The 16,232-nt window shown below is 43.4% G+C and overlaps 1 protein-coding gene across 3 annotated transcripts in view; it reads right to left on the bottom strand.

The window, feature by feature from the left end:
* Positions 1-13,377, bottom strand: part of BMPR1A (bone morphogenetic protein receptor type 1A) — a 75,491-nt gene extending 62,114 nt beyond the window's left edge. For all 3 annotated transcript variants that reach the window (XM_069019168.1, XM_069019167.1, XM_069019169.1), the window contains exon 1: positions 13,230-13,377. The gene's annotated coding sequence lies outside the window, so the exon portion shown is untranslated. The remainder of the gene's footprint in view (positions 1-13,229) is intronic.
* Between the last annotated feature and the right edge of the window lie 2,855 nt (positions 13,378-16,232).

The following is a 16,232-nucleotide window of genomic DNA, read 5'->3' as shown; positions in this document are numbered from 1 at the left end:
ATTTCTATCAGATAATCAAAATCAGAAGTATTTTCTATTTTATCCAGAATTTCTCTATTAACCTAAGGTAACAGAAAATGTCATACATGTAACAAATAAACAGCTACTTTTCTTTTAAAATATATTTAATAATGCTTACTCATTGGAATAAAATTTATTCAAATTGTCGGTTAGCAGTGGAAGAGCAAGTATGTTTACACATTAGAACTGAAGCTCAAAACGCCGTAACATGATTACCTGACAGCTATTAAATGCCCTGCAAGAAGTTATTAGTGTTGATTCTCTTTCAGAAGGCCAATATAACAGTTCCACCCTTAGCATCCTCCCTGTAGTTTTACTTTGTTGTGTCTTTTTTTAACATAAACCTTCCCCGTCACTCCCACAGGTCGTGTTTTGGTCTCAAGATGTATTATTGAGATATTTCACACAACAACTACATACAAAGAAAATTAAACCAGTCCTAAAACTACAAAGTAATCCTAAAGGTTTCAGCAGGGGTTAAAACCACAGTGCTAAAAATAACAAGATATATATATATATTTTACCAAGGATTCTGTTTTCCAGAAGAGCACATAGAAAACACCACTACAATGTTTTACAAGGACATTCACAAATACCTTTAAGTACTTCATCACAAATTTCATGCCAGCAAAAATTACAACCAGCCACTGTGGGAGGGAGACAGAACCAAGAAAAAAAACAACAAAACAAAACTAACAAAAAATCCAAACTCACACTGTCGTTGCAAATGAATTTTAACAAATGAAATGCAGTGTTAGGAAATATACCTGCTTACAAGTTTTAGTATTTCCACAGTCACAAACTTCTTTGAAAACTACCACGTATCACAGAAACATACATATATGGTGAAACAGTGATAAACAAGAGACACTAAACAGATTACAGAAAGTACTGTTAGAAAGCACTTTGGAAATGGAAAATGTCCTTTAACTTCTTTTTGTACTTCTCTTGGGTGCATGAGTAACAGAGAGGCTGACAGGTGTCATTCTAAACAAAATGTCCTTTTGAACATACTTGATTTCCTATGAGAAATGTGCCTGTGAACATTACTAACTGCTCTAGCAAGTGCCACTTTATTCACTGATCTCTAACATACCATGGACAAGCAGTCCCACTGAGATGTAACTGGATGCTCTGTGCCTGGCCAAAGGAAGGTGTGCCAGTCACTGCTTCCAGCAGAAGAGAATCTTCTGAAAGATGTATCCAAATTAATGGTTTAAATAAAGTTATTTTTAAAGTATACTTTTAGAAACTTGCATTCCAAATTAAAATTAAAAACTCAACAGTGTTGGCAAATTTCTCTGCACAAGACTAAGATACTTCCTAGTACACCTTCCAAAAGCACAGACTCTGGATGATACTACTTCCTGCTGAAGAGAAAACTCAGTGCAGAAGAATAGCATTTGTCAAATCCAGCATTTTCAAAAAACAAGTGAATTTGCAACAAGCAGTTTAAGCAGAATCTGGTTTTTATTACAATGTAATGGGTTCCATAGGTGGAAGAGTGTGGACTGCAGACACACTAATATATAAACATGTGGCTGCATTGGTACTCCTATGAGCTTGTCAGACATTTCAACACTGTATTTTTAGATTATTCTCTCATACCAACTGCACTGTTACAGTGGCATTTAATTCCATTATGTTCATTGTCAAAAAGCTAACCTTCTGCTTCAGCTACAGCAGTTCTTTGAAAAAATACATTTTTAGAGACTGTATTTAATTCCCACATATATTTTCCCAGTCATAGCCATGAGCAAGCTTAGTCTAATACAGAAAACAGGACCCACATTTCACTTTCTAGATGCTGTGTCACTTCATGCTCCTTTTGACCAACTGTAAAAATCCTTGCACTTGGGAATAGCACACCTGTTGTTATATCTGAGCCTGCAATATAAAGATTTTATTGTGCTTTCTCTCTGTTCTAATAAAGCCTAGGTTAATGAGGAGAACAGAAGAAAAAACTTGGCTGAATTGCTCTCTTCTGCCCTGGCAGTGATGCCAAACACACACCTATGGTATTTCTAGTTCTTAAAACTCAAGTCATTCTTTCATCTCAAATTTTTCTCTTCATTCAGGGAAAAAAAAAATCAAGTCATCATACATCAAACAAATTGCATTATGAGCAATAGACATCGCAAGGCCTGGTTTTCTACAGATTTGTTCTATTTTGGTCTATATCTTTTCCCAGTGTAATTTCTCCAGCTCACTATATATCCTGTATGATTTCACTCTCTCTGTCCCTTAGCAATAGATCCATTTCCCCACTCACATGCATATTCTTCTAACCACAGTTCTCCCTCTCTTGCCTCCCACATCCTCTGGTGCCAATGTCTTGCTGGCTGGACAGTATGTGCATACTGACCTCCCTCTTACCAGGCAGAACAACTTTACTGAACACTTCTGATGGTAACGTCCTTCACCTCTGCCAACATTAACACAGCTCAAGACCTTTGAAACAGAAACAGTGTGACATCCACTCCATAATCTGACTAGATATCTAATCTTCAAGCTTGCTGATACATGAAGCTTGTCTTTGAAGTTTCAGGTATTAGGAATTTGCCAAACTCCAAAACTTCGCAGACTACATCAGAGAAAAATTTAACAGAACTACAAAACAAAGGACTCAACTGCGAAAGAGCAAAGAGGAATGTGGGGATGGGAAAGTAAAGATTCTCACCAACCCATTTTTGTTTTGTGGAGTGGGGATATAGTCAGTATACACTAAGAAGTTACGTGGGATCACCAACATTCAAGCTAATTAAAAAAAAAAAAGGGGGGGCACTCCAAACTGGGTAACATTCCCGTACAGCAGCCTTACCCACAAGCACAGTACACTACAACTAAAATGAGCCTGGAAGGGACACTCTTGTTCTCTGCACCAATGGTGACACTTGGTCTGCCCCCACAACCGCAGCTAGACTGGCAAGAAGTGAAGCCTACTGAAAAAAATTTTTAAAAAGAAGGCAAAAAAGGGTAATGGGCTCTCAGCCAGTTTAGATTCCTACAGCATCAGAGCAGTGCCAGCCAGTGTTGCTGCAAAGGAAGAGGGAAGGACGCACCAGGGTGGCGTGAACAAGGAGTAGAACTGGCCCTTCGAGTGCACCCAGCTTCTTAGGCTGCTTATCTACAGCCCAGAACTGCCCTCTCCATCTGGCAGTTAATTATTCATCCAGCAGACATCAATGGAAGTCTACCTGGCTACAATGCTCCAGTCCTTAGGAAATTATAGTATCAATCTTTCCACACTAAGCAAAATAAAGTACCTAAACAAAAAATGTTTAAGATAAGGCAGATACAAAAAAACATGTTACTTCACGTTGGATGGCAGTTTCGTTAAAGCAAACCTAACAAATGTGTCAACGAAGGCAGATGGGTGCCAGTGCAACATAAAAAAAAGCTGTAGGCGTTACAGACACTACTAAGTGCAACAGCAGAGGAGCTGACGTGCCTGGCTGCGTGTGGGTGTGATAAAAGGCCTCCGAATTCGCCGCCTGCTCCGTGGCAGATGTCTAGCCCAGCATTCTGCCTGACACCGCCTGCTATCAGACCGGTTGGGAACGGAGGGAGAGCAGAGTCCTCCCTTGCTTCGTCCAGAAACCCGTGGAGTTCCTGACCTACAACCAGGCACACGTGACTGTGCTATTGCCATCAGTGCACACATCCATCAACAAATCTGTGTGACTGCAAATCTGCACAGCACTTTCAGCCCCAGCCATGTATTCTGGCAGCGTCTTTTCAACCAAAATATTTGCTGTGGGGAAGGAAAGAAACGACCCATTTTACCATCCTCGTAAACCTGCCATTCTCTTACACTGTGGAGAAAAAAAAATACTGGTGAAACACTATTCATCAGTTTCTTAATTTCATTTAAGGTTTGACAGATTACCATCACCATCTCTCTCTCTACTGTTTCTTGTTCCCTAACTGAAGAGGCCCAAGTCTATTTAGTACTGCATCCTATTTGTACTGCTGGAAGAAGGAAAAATCAAACCAGAACAAAAATAATTACCTTCTCATTTTAATGGGATTGTTGAAATTGTGTTACCAGAAGGCCATAACCTGCATGTCCATATATAATGAACATATACAGCTGTATAATCACATTTTTAAAAAACTTACTGTATAGAATGCTGCTTCAAAATTGGCTTAAATTCATTTAAGCCTGTGCTGATTGTAAAAAGGGAAGTGCTGGCCCTCATCTCCTCTTACTCTTCATAAGTTCCCACAGTGAGCTGGAAATACTAAAAACCCAGGTTTTTTTATGTACTTAGTTTTCAGTTAAAATAGCAAACAAATCCAACCTTTTACATGGCCACAAGTACAAAAGTGGAAACACAAAAAAGAGAGAAAAAAAAAATTCAACACCATAAGCAGATATGTTCAATCTGAAGTAGGAGCTTCAAAACAAAGATCTCTCCAAGTGTTAATACCTCATTTAGAGCCTATTACTGTTTTTCCTCTGTTTGAATTAAATTACATTGCACTTACTTTACCTCATCCAGTATTTTATCATCCAGGCATTCAATACTGCTCAAGCCAGTTTACAGTAACTGTATCAGCTACAAATTTCACCACCTCACCATCCACTCCCCTGTCCACACTATTTCCAAACACACAAAATAAAACAGCCCTCATCACTTGCTTCCAGTGAAGCTGTTACCACCTCTCTGCCACAGGGTACCTGCCCAGTTCTTCCTGGGAGCCCAGAACCGGCCAGGGCCTTCCAGATGTATCTCACCAGTGCTGAGCTGAAGGGCATCATCACCTCCCTGAGCCTGCCCACAACACTCACCCTTGGACAGCCCAGGAGGCACCTCCCCAGGTGCAGGGCTCTGCACTTCTCTTTGTGGAGCTTCATGAGCTTCCTCTCTGCTCATTTCTCCAGTCCATCCAGGTCCCTGCGAGAGGCTGCACAACCACCGGGCTCACCAAACACTCCTCCCAGTTCTGTACTGCCTACAAACTTCTGAGGGTGTGCTCTGTCCCATCCACCATGAATGTTCATTTAGTCGCACTGTACTGGAAATCCAGCTCGACCCCTGGGTCACACTGCTAGTGACTGGTCCCCAGCTGGACTTTGTGCTGCTGATCACAGCTCTTTGAACCTGGTAGCTCATCCAGTTTTCAGTCTATCTCACTGTCCATCTGTCCAGTCTGTACTTCCATCACTTTGTTGATGAGGATGTTACAAGCGACATTGCCACTACCCTAAGGAAATCAAGATAAACAATATCCGCCACTCCCCACTCAGTCGCTGAGAGGCTCCTGCAGGCACCTACCAACATGACCCCTGCTGACCTGCTGCTAGGCCTGCCCCACAGCTCTCAACTGACTCCTCATGCGCCCAAAAGGAAGAGCTTCAGGAATCTCTGTGGCACTCTCATAACAAAAACCCCCACAACACCGTGCATCCCTCACCATCTCAGCCTGTCCTTCCTGGAGAGCCCATAACCAGCCCTTGCAACACTCCAGCCATAGCAACTGTCCCACCCCATCTCTGATCAAAACAAGTTGTGACTGCACACAGACCTCCAATTTCTCCTGTTTGTGCCCAGTCTTTTCCACAATATATGGAAAACAGTGAAATCCAAATAAAATAATCAACTTAGGTTAAGTTTTAGAAACTTCATACTGGCTACACTTTAATAGCCTGAAACCTCATTTCACACTATGACAAAGTTACAGATGCTGGAGAGAAAAATCAACAGTGACAGTGGAGTAATAATGTATGGATGGGTAGATATGGGAAGAGGTGCTTTGCGGTTATATACAGAGCAAGGAGATGAAGAGTTCTGTCACTCCTACCCCAGGTAAGAAACCCTATTAGAAGAAAGCTCTGGGCTCCTCTCCAGGGCTCAAACCCAGCAAAAAGCTGGGTTTTCTCACCATGCCACTGCTCCTCTGCCCACTCCCTGTTACCTGAACCCAAAGCCCCACTCCTGCTCTTTCAAATGCTCAGGAGACTCTGGGATCTATATTTACAGCATACCCACAAGCTTCTCTTCTCAATGAAAGTAACCTGAACGAGATTTATTTTACCTTCAGTTGTTCCAAGTACACACAGTAAAAAGTATCTTCCAGTAAACAATTACTTCTTCCAAAAGCAGAAACAGTTTGAATCAAGATTCAAAGTCACTGAAAACTCTGACATTTCTCTTACATAACCTCAAACTTCTAAATTTTGGTAAAAATTCTTTGAAGGAAGAGTCCCCTGGCTTGTCATCTTTGTACAAAGTAAAAAACCATCTTAGGGTCTTACAATTAACTAAATCACCCTTTACATCGGTATTCAAACCAATGCTTTCTCAAAGACCAGCTCTACCATATGTAAATCTCAGTACTAGCAGGTCACTCTGATGAACACCAACATTGTCAAAAAGTACAAAGAAAAAAATGCAAAAGAAAATGTAAAATTACACATTTTTATAACCTGCTTAGTAGCTTAGAGAGACCTTTTCTAACTAAAATTGCTTAATGTGCTATGGATATATACTGAAATGGATTTAATGTGCCTTACAGTCTCAGCTAGCTCCTGGTTACTGGAATGTAGGAAGAAGCTTCCATAGAGTGGTGTAATTCCACAGTTTTCTGGTAGACTGTCTTATGTGTTCCTCTGGAGCAATACTGCTGGCCATTGTTGGGAGCAAAACAGTTGAGGCATTTGCAACATTCTTTTCTCACTAATGCACCCTTTCATATCATTTTAGTTGGTTATTTTTCCTGTAACCAACTTCTCCTCTGAAATTAAGTCAGTGGAAATTAAAGATATTTATGAAGAACAACTAAGCGAGAAAATCACAGAATTTCATTGCAGCAAACAACTATACATGCTACAGATGCCTTTGGACAAAGAAGAAAATTCTTACATCAGCTCTTCCCTCCACCTTTATTCTCCAGGCTCCTATGACTATTACTGACAGTATTAGAGAGATGAAAATATTATACAACAGCATTTGAAGCTTTGAGAAAAACTTGAGTAATGCCATTTCTGCAACGGAACCTCTGGCTAAGGAATGCACAGCTGCTGAGCAGATGTATAATTTCAGCATTTAGATTCCATTATTTCAAGGCAGATTTTTTTCTTTACTCCATGTTTTCAGATTTTCTATTTCCATCTGGTTTTTGACCTCCCTCAGCTTAGTCCACTCTTCTCTGTTTTAGTTCATTACACCAAAATAATTTTCTAAATTAGAAACATCTCTACATTTAAAAACTTGTGAATTTAAAGAGAGGTGGGGGAGTGAAACAGGGCCAGGGGCAGAACAAAAACAGACAATTCAAGAGAGGCTTGGGTTTGAATAAAAACTATCCTGTCTGAGTCGGGTTTGATTTTGCAGTTTCTGGTCTAACCCAAATTGGCGAGCCTCTAACTGCATTCCTTCCATGAAATTTTAAGAGCAGGAAACTGAAGAATATCAGCTATATGGGAATGTTTCTACACTTTGCTAGAGCCCTCTGCCACAGACTTCTGAATAAAACAACAATCCAGGTTTTGATTCTTTTAAAAGTTATAATTAATCATAGTTGTAAGTGTAAAAAAAATTTAACTCACCATGTACTGAAATAGCTTTATTAAACCTATAAAGATTAGTGTAAACCAGTATCAGTGGTTGTCAAATCAATTCAGTAAAAATTTATTAATGCAAAAGTAGTAAAACAGTAAAAAAATATCTATCAAGATAGCATTGTTTAGAAAAATTTCCATTCATCTAAGCCAAGTAAGGACTAGGGCATAGAATATTGCCTGCCTTAAACTTCAGTCCACTCTACACGTTTTAAACATGAATTATCCCTGGTACAACCCCTGATTCAGCTCAGCAAACGTGCCAGATTGGCCATAAAACCTATCCAATTTTGCATTTAATTTTAGGCTCAGAATAATAATTTGCCTGGGTGGGGAAGGGCACAATCTCCAATCCTAACTAATGGCATACACATCAGAGTACTCTACAGGAAATTTTCTATAGGATAGTTTCACACACACACACAAAAAGGTACAATTATTGTGAACTAGTAAATATAGAAGATAAAATTATAAAAATACATCTATACTTTAAAACAAAAACCCCACATTTTTATTCTGTGGGATTTATTGTTTGCTTTGTCTGCAAGAGAGGAGACATTCAAACAAAGTTTAAAAAAAAAAAAACCCTTTAAAGCGAAACTTCCCATATCTTCTATCATAAGGGACATTTCACTTAACACTCGGTACCACTCCTGAATTTTTCATTACTGCTAAAATCCCTTCAATAACCTGAACAGAAGATAGATTCAGTGCCCAAAACATGGAGTGAGAAGAATGGCTGCACCTCATTAGCTGGCAGTTCATTCCTGTGCCCTGTCCCAGTCCTGTGTTGTAATTAACTCTCAGTTGTCCAAACCAGTGGAAGGCCTGCTCCTCACACAACACTGAGAGGGAAACAGGAGGGTTTCTAAAATCTTCTCCAAGGCATTCTGTTAAAGATGGATTTCTCTTCCCCAAAGAAGGACATGCAGTGAGGAAGAGCACGTTTTACCCAGCTTTGTGGTCTCCTCACTCAAATTTCCAGCCACTGAAGTTCACTATTTTCTTCCAATAAATCCCTCTTGTTCTCATACTACTCCCCAAGTTCTTTCATTCCCAATTATAAAGGGACAAGGGGATGACAAATTTTTCATATTTTCAGTATCCAGTATATTATTCCTGCTGGACAATTCCTCCCAATCCTTCTGTTTATGCTTCCTTTTCAAGCCTTCTGTACCCCTGCAAAAACACATGGAACAGTTCCTCTGCCTGCCCACTGCACTGTGAATTTCCAACTGAACACAGGATAGGAAAAAGAATGATTAATTTAGAAAATTTTATCTGAGCTTATTCACCACTTCCATATCCTTGACATTCTGACTCTGAGCACACAATGTACTCATTTGCACAAATCTCATGAGCAGAGTATTGATTCTCTGCGTAAGTGAAATCTGTGATGACTTCAGTCCTCCAAAGTCATTTGAGCTCTGCCCACTGATTTCCAGTCAAGTTTGGGATCAGGCTCTCACAGAGGAAGTATAAAGGCCTATGAATGGTTCTAGGTGGGACTTTTGGTTTTTTTTACACAAGAAAAGAAAAGCAAATTTAAATCATTTCAACAGCTGCAGCAGTGAAAAGGAAATCACTTCCACAAACCAGATCTATATCCTGGTACGTATCTTCTGAGACTTTGATATTTCTCTAACTTATCCCTGCTACATCTGCTTGTGTTTTATCAACTGATACATGCTTCAAAGCATGGCAAGACTGACAGTTTTCTCCTTAAGATGGTGAACTGAGGGAATATAGACACAAAGAATTGCTAGTTGCTTCCACATTTTATGCCAGTGAAGTTGACTGAAACCACACTGCAAAACCTTGAGTGATATCAAATTTTTGTAAAAAGCATTGCTGCTGTTACAATATATGGTGCAAATTAAGCTACAATACTGCAGAGCTGATTTAATAATACTGATTTTTTCCCTTTTAATGCACAGCAACTCATCACATAGTCGAATTACATTTAAATGCACTCCATTTTCCTCTGTATTTTGGGGAATCCTATTTTGGGGAAAAAATGAGCATGAGAGCATTTAGCTGCATGCTGCAGGTACACATCCTGTGAATTGTTACTACGCAGATTTTTGTCTAATCAAAATCTTTTAAAACATTTAAAGTTCACACCTTCATGATACTCAGAGCACTTGCCCCTCCCCAGTGAAGAGTCAGCGGTGACACAGTGGTGGTGGCAGGGACAGCAGCTCCATCAGGGCAATCACTTTCACTGTAACTACAGGTGTCACTGCAGAAGCTCAGAGCTGGTGACACACCTGACCTTCAGTAAGGCTTTGCTGTGGCTTCTCCTTTCCTCCTGCTTATACAACCTATGAATATTATCACAATCATGAACCAGAGTTTATTTTCCTACCCTAACACTTGTTTTGAATTTTGCAACCAGACCATCATTAAACAGCACCAAACCTAACCGTAACGCACAGAATTCAAACGGAATGGGATGGCAGCTACAAGACACCATTTAGAATAATGGCAAGGAAAAACCTCTCTGGATTATAAATCTGAAACAGAATGACCATATTTCTCACACCATTTGTGTACAGCTGCAACAACAGGGTCATAAGAAGAAACCCGTGCACGGGTTGTGCACTGCCACAAGATGAATTAAGTTCTTGGTCTTCTCAATATGTCAAACCTGCTACAGTCAATTTCAAAATATATATTGACTATATATTGCAGACTAGTAGCATAATTGCTTTGTTTTGCTTTGGGGGAAAATGGACATGAAATACACCTAATATGCTCTGTAAATATATCCAGCAAAGTGCTGGGAAGACAATTCACAACAAAGACCATCCTGGCAAGCTGGCAGCTTGTCCCCTGATTTCCTGGTCAGTGGTGGACCAGCTATTCTATCAAACTAAAGCTCTTGAGATTTATGCACCCCAAATTCAATGTAGTATGCAGGTGTTTCTGGACTGAATCCCTCACAAAATAGCTATTCCATAGATCTTCTCAATAAGAGCACTGAGATTGCTAAAATTATGTTTTCCTGTACAAAGAAGAAAAATGAGGTGACTGTTTCAACCTTTTACCCAGTTCCAAGGGTCACCTGGTGTAGTCTCCACATTATTCTTAAAGGACACAGTATAGCAGGTCAAGTTTTACATTCATTGTCAGTTTTAAACATTTTAAAGAGTAACTACTTGCTACCAGAGATAACTGAACCCTCCACAGATTTCACAGCAACTTTTGAGGGATTGCAAGAAAACAAAGCAGAAAGAAATCCTGTTTTCCCTTTAGAGCACTAACCATCCCGGAAGGCACAGGAGAGACCACTGCAACTGGGGACCATCAGCACGACTGTGGTGGGACAACTGCAGAAGCTTCTGCAGATCTTGTCCAAAAAAAGAAAAAGTGGAACCACTAAACCAGCAGCAGTGAAAGGAAAACTCTTGTCAGGCAAGGCACTCTCCATGCCTGCCCCCAAGTCCTGCATTTTGGGAATATTAGCAAAGGAAAGAAGGCTCCAAGTACTCCATCTGTACCCACATATGACTCTGACGTGATATACTTTTAAATTACTGAGTTCCTTCTGTCATTTATTTAGAGATGACAGTAAGATAAGTGAAGAAATCCCAGGCACTGAAAACATGCCCTCTTTTTACTGAGGAACCGAGAAATGCTTTCCCAGGTATCCAGACAGAGAGGACAAATCTTCAACTGATGCTTGAAATAAGCAAGGACAAACAAACATTTGTAACAGTTTCTCTAAAACATACTGATTGGTGTCTTTCATTCATGTGTGTTTTTCAGCAATTTACCAAAGAAGTTACAGCAGCTCTGGATGTCAGACCTGGTATCCAGAAAAAGCTCACGTATCATTTACACACTCCACCATATTCAGTATTTTTAATTTGCATAACAACTACAAAATTTTCACTGTGAGGATCTTGCAGAGCAGTGTCCAAAACATTAGGATTTGGGGTCCCACACACTGGCTTTAGGAACATCTATGCTCTAGCTACTTACTGTTTCAGTAAACATGTGTTTGATCAGTGAATTCCAAGTAAGATGCTATTTCAGGCTTGCAGTTTAACAAGAGCTTTCTGCTCTTACTTGAACAAAGGCTCAAATAGATAACATCCAAAGGTCCCTTTCAAAACTAAATTACTTCACAATTAAGGGAAGAAAATAATTCAGATCCAGCTACATATACTATCTGTCCTTGGAAGAGATCAGCCAGCGGGACATACTAAGGGCTGGCAGCTGAATCTTGCAGGTTCATGAGAAGACTCTTCATAAAATTTCAAACCAGATCTCAAAGCCTACCAGGTTGTATGGGTGTATATAAATACGTATAAAATACACAGCCCCACACACACATCCCCAAACGAAATGTGGTGCATAACCTAAGAAAAAGCTACAAGAGAACAAAAGTACAAGACCAAAAGACAAACACATTGCCAGCAAAAGTTTTATCCAGGCTGCCACAAATGCCACAACATGGAGTATTTCTAGCTATAGACTGGTTAAATTATCTGACTAGAAACTGCTCTTGTATTCGTTTTTTTATTCCAGGACTAGGTTCTACTACAAATCAAACAAGCCTTTCAATTCAGCAGAATCTTCCTCATCTACAAAAGCAGCTTCTCTATCCCTGCAGGTAACAGGCCTGAACAATCCCTAGTGTGCTAACTTGATAAAAGAACTCAAAGATAATTATCTCTAAGCAGAGAACTAAATATGTAAATTTGGAGGGCAATCAATTTACACTGGGAAAAATCATCATACAACTTGACACAAAGTAACAGGCAACTGCTGAAAGGAAATACCACAACCTACTACTATTCCCTGCTGCTGAATTCGCTCTTAATTTTACCAAAACAACATCAGAGGGTGGTTGATTGAAAGGTGGTAAAAAGCCATTTATGCTTTTGAATCCTGTTCAACAGATTTTGTAATCAGTTATGAAAACCGCGTACATAATCGGTCCTCAACAGAACAGCCTTTCACTGCTAAGGTACGGGAGATTATTTGGGGTTATTATTTCTTCAGATTTTTTTTGTTAGACGTCGCTGAACGGCGAAACCGATTTGGAAAGCCGGCGTCCAGCTTTGTTCAAGGCTCGCACAAAAGGAAGGCGAAGTACCTTATTCCTCATACCCTTCCCACGACGACGGGCGCTGCCGCTCGCTCCGGCTGGGGCCGCTCGGCACCGGGCCCGGGATTACAACACCGGGGAGGGAGCGCAGGAGGGAGGGAGCGCACGGCCGCGCCAGCCCTGCCCACGAAGGGACCCGCGGACCCCGCGCAGCCCCCACCCGGCCCGGCCCGGCGGTAGCGGCGGGCAGCGCCCCCAGCGCCGCGGCGGGGCAGGGCGGCCGGGCCGGGGGTGCTCCCCGGCCCCCAAGAAGCCAGGCCGGGGCGGGAGGGCCGCCGCCAGCCGCAGCGGAGTCCGCCTTCGACGGCGCTGCCCAGGGCCGGCGCGGGGGCGGGAGGGGCGCAGACCCCGCCGGGCACCGCCCAGGCCGGGCCGCCCGACGGCGCGGAAGGGGCATCGCCGCGGAGGGAGCGCCCCGCGCCCCCAGCCGCAGAGGGAGCGCTGCGGGCGCGGCGCTGCCCGGGGCGCCCCGGCTCTCCCCGCCCGCCCGGCCGAGGCCTCCGCGGCGCGGCCCGCACTCACCGGCGGTGGGGGCTCCTCATCCTCCGCGCGGGGACGGCAGGCGAAGGGGGAGGGGGCCCGCTCCCCGCCGCGCTCCGCGGGCCGTTCCCGGGGCCCCGACGGCTCCGCTGAGACGGGGGCGAAGGCGGGTGCGTGTCGGGCGGGGGAGGGCGGGACGGCGCGGCGCGGGCTCGGCGCAGGCTCCGTGTCCCGGCAGGCGCTCCCGGCGCGTCCCTGCGGGGCGGGGCGGGAACGAGCCGGATTCCAATCACTGCAGCCGGGCGCGCGCGCGGCGGGGGCCCGCGGGGAGGCGGGAGCGCGCCCGCCGCCCCCGCCCGTCCATCAGCACGTGCCATGGGCGGGAGGGCTGGCGGGGCTCCCCGGCAAGAAAAGTTGGCCGGCAGGAACCGGCCGGGCCTGCTTTTCCTCCCCAGTAGCCCCTCCGCGGGCGGGAGCGCGGGCCGCAGCCCGGGCCAGCGTGTCGCTGGCCGCCCAGGCCCGGGCGTTATCCTGCCCCGCCGCCCAGCAGCGCTTTCCCCGTGAAGAAGCTCCTCTAGGAAAGGGCAGGAAGGTGTGAGGGCAAAAAGTGGCCAAGCCGGTATCGTGGAAGCACTGCTGGCCTTGAAGAGGGTCGAGAAAAGCAGCTGCGGCTGCATTTGGCTGCAGGGCCGGGAAGCTCCATCCAGGTGCTGTTGGGGTTGGTGCCCTGGGAAGCGGACACGCTGCCAGGATTCACAGAGCAGGTGGGCTGGAGGATTACCGGAGCAGCTCTGATGGGAGTTCTAGGGGGCTGCGTGTGCGCTGGCGAGGGCGGCGAGCAGGCAGTGGTGGCAGCAGCGTGGGGGAAAATGAGCGACTCACATGGGCCTTTCAGCTTCGTGGAAAAATAGTTCTGGGAAGGCTGACGTTGCAGTGCCGCAGGAGGGATAGAGTTCCATTGCAAAGGACAGCATTGTTTGTTTGCTTTTTCCATTTCCTGTATCTAAATAAATATGCCCAGTTAGTTAGATTGGAATACATTATAACTTCTGCAATGAGCTGCTCTGCTTGCTGATAAGGAGGCTGAAGGCCATGATTTGCATTCTATTTCGAAGCTCCTTATCATTAGGACAAATTGGAAAAGTAATAATTTGTCTGTCTGTCTTCAAGTGAGGTCTCCCAGCAGCAGTGCAGAAGGAGCTCCAGTGACAGTGTCATGTGCTGGGGAGGCCGCACGGCTCCCACCTGGGCTGCTGATTTTAATCCTTCACTCAACCATGTGACAGCAGTTGTGCTGCTGATGTCCTCTTGCCTTTCACCTGTCCTGTCACTTGGTTACTCTGCATCAAGAACTTGGCACGCAAAGCCAACTACAGGGGGAAATGAAGACCACTTGGATTGTACAGACCTACTCAGTTTCCCTTTGCTGCACACCAAAACACTCTCTAGGCCTTCAGGACACACCAGTAATTGCTGGTGTGGAGATGCCTGCCCAGATAAACTGTTTCTAGAGAATAACCTGCTGGGAAGCAATCTGGCTTATTGGTGCCAAATAGCCACATGTGCCTGTATTGTGGGAAACATGGGCTTGCTTATTTTGTTGACCTCTCCACAGTGTAGCTCCATTTTTGCATGCTAATATCAGATAGGACTTGTAAATGTTGTGTACTCCACTCCAGAGTTGTCACCTCTGAATGTGAGGGCACTGCATTCTGGCTCACATGCGTTTTACCCACAGATTGTTAGATGAGTGCTTAACTTGTGTACTATCCTACATAGCAAAACAAAAGAGGAAGTATAACTTCAAACCTATCACCTTCACAGACTCCTTTAAAATGCAGGCAGGTAAAGGCACACCTAATAATTGTATGTGGCCAGATACTGTGGTGATAGGCATTTAAAAATGCAGGTCTTGTCTTACTAGACTTTTACAAAATTTTTTCCGATCACCATCATCCAGAAAAATCTGTCAGTGTCCAAAACAAAGCCAGCCTGCAAGAAAGACAAAATCACAGCTTCCATGCCAAGCAATACAGAACTCCTATGCTTATGTTTATAATTTCAAAGGAAAATATGAGTCTGCTGTTCTTCCACTCTGTGTACTATCAGATTATAGCAGCAGAATAGACACTCAATATGGAAGAAGAATGCAACATGCATGTGTGTGCTCCCAACCAGAACCAAAGCTGTTAGTGCTAGCATCTCTTCAGTAATAATGTGTGCTAATACAGCCCAGTGCTTGTCAGATGTTAGATGCTGATTTCAATCCAGGATGCATGAATTTAGCAACAGCCACTAGCCTTGAAATGTATTTAACCCTTTTTGTGAAATGGATCAACTCTTTTCATCCAGTTCTTGGTGTGGTAAATTTACACATTGCCGAAATTGCTGTCTCAGCCAGTACTTTTCAAGGCACTTGGGCACTGAAGATACCCACAAGTGGCAGTCCCTGTCGGGTCAGGAACAGTGTTGCTGAGGATGACGTTTGTATTGCTATGGCAAGTAATGCCCATCTCTGCATTATTGAGTGCTGTTAACTCCTTGTCTTAATCACAAAATAAAGTCTGCAAAAGCAAACTACATCATAATATTTGGGCTGCAGGAGACCAAACTGCATCCTAATCCAGAATGATGAATCACAACCACCTTAGAAAGTATTTAGATTGTGATGTCTGATGAAACATCCCATAGAAAATACTGAGGTCTTTCAAAACAGTGCAGTACTTATATTTCCAATATCTCTACCAGGATAGGTAGAGGAACCTTTTTGAACCAGAAAATGAACACTTTAGGTGATGGGCTCTCAGAGGGGAACAGGGTTCCAGCAGGCTAGTTAGCAGCAGCAGTCTTACCTGGTGAGGATTTTAGGAATCTGCAAGAACTCAGACACACCAGGTTTTGGTAACACAAAGTATTTATTTTGTTAATTGAGCAACACTCAAAAAACACTGAAGTCTGAAAATCTGAAAATAAACATACGTTCACGTGACATTTGGCCAAGATGAGATGTGGAAGTCTAACATGAGATATAGAAGAAGCACTTCA

The sequence above is a fragment of the Aphelocoma coerulescens genome, chromosome 6 (genome assembly GCF_041296385.1).
Source record: "Aphelocoma coerulescens isolate FSJ_1873_10779 chromosome 6, UR_Acoe_1.0, whole genome shotgun sequence".
Classification (NCBI taxonomy): Eukaryota; Metazoa; Chordata; class Aves; order Passeriformes; family Corvidae; genus Aphelocoma; species Aphelocoma coerulescens.
The sequence above is the reverse complement of the archived record's forward strand: the minus strand, read 5'-3'. Positions and strand labels throughout refer to the sequence as shown.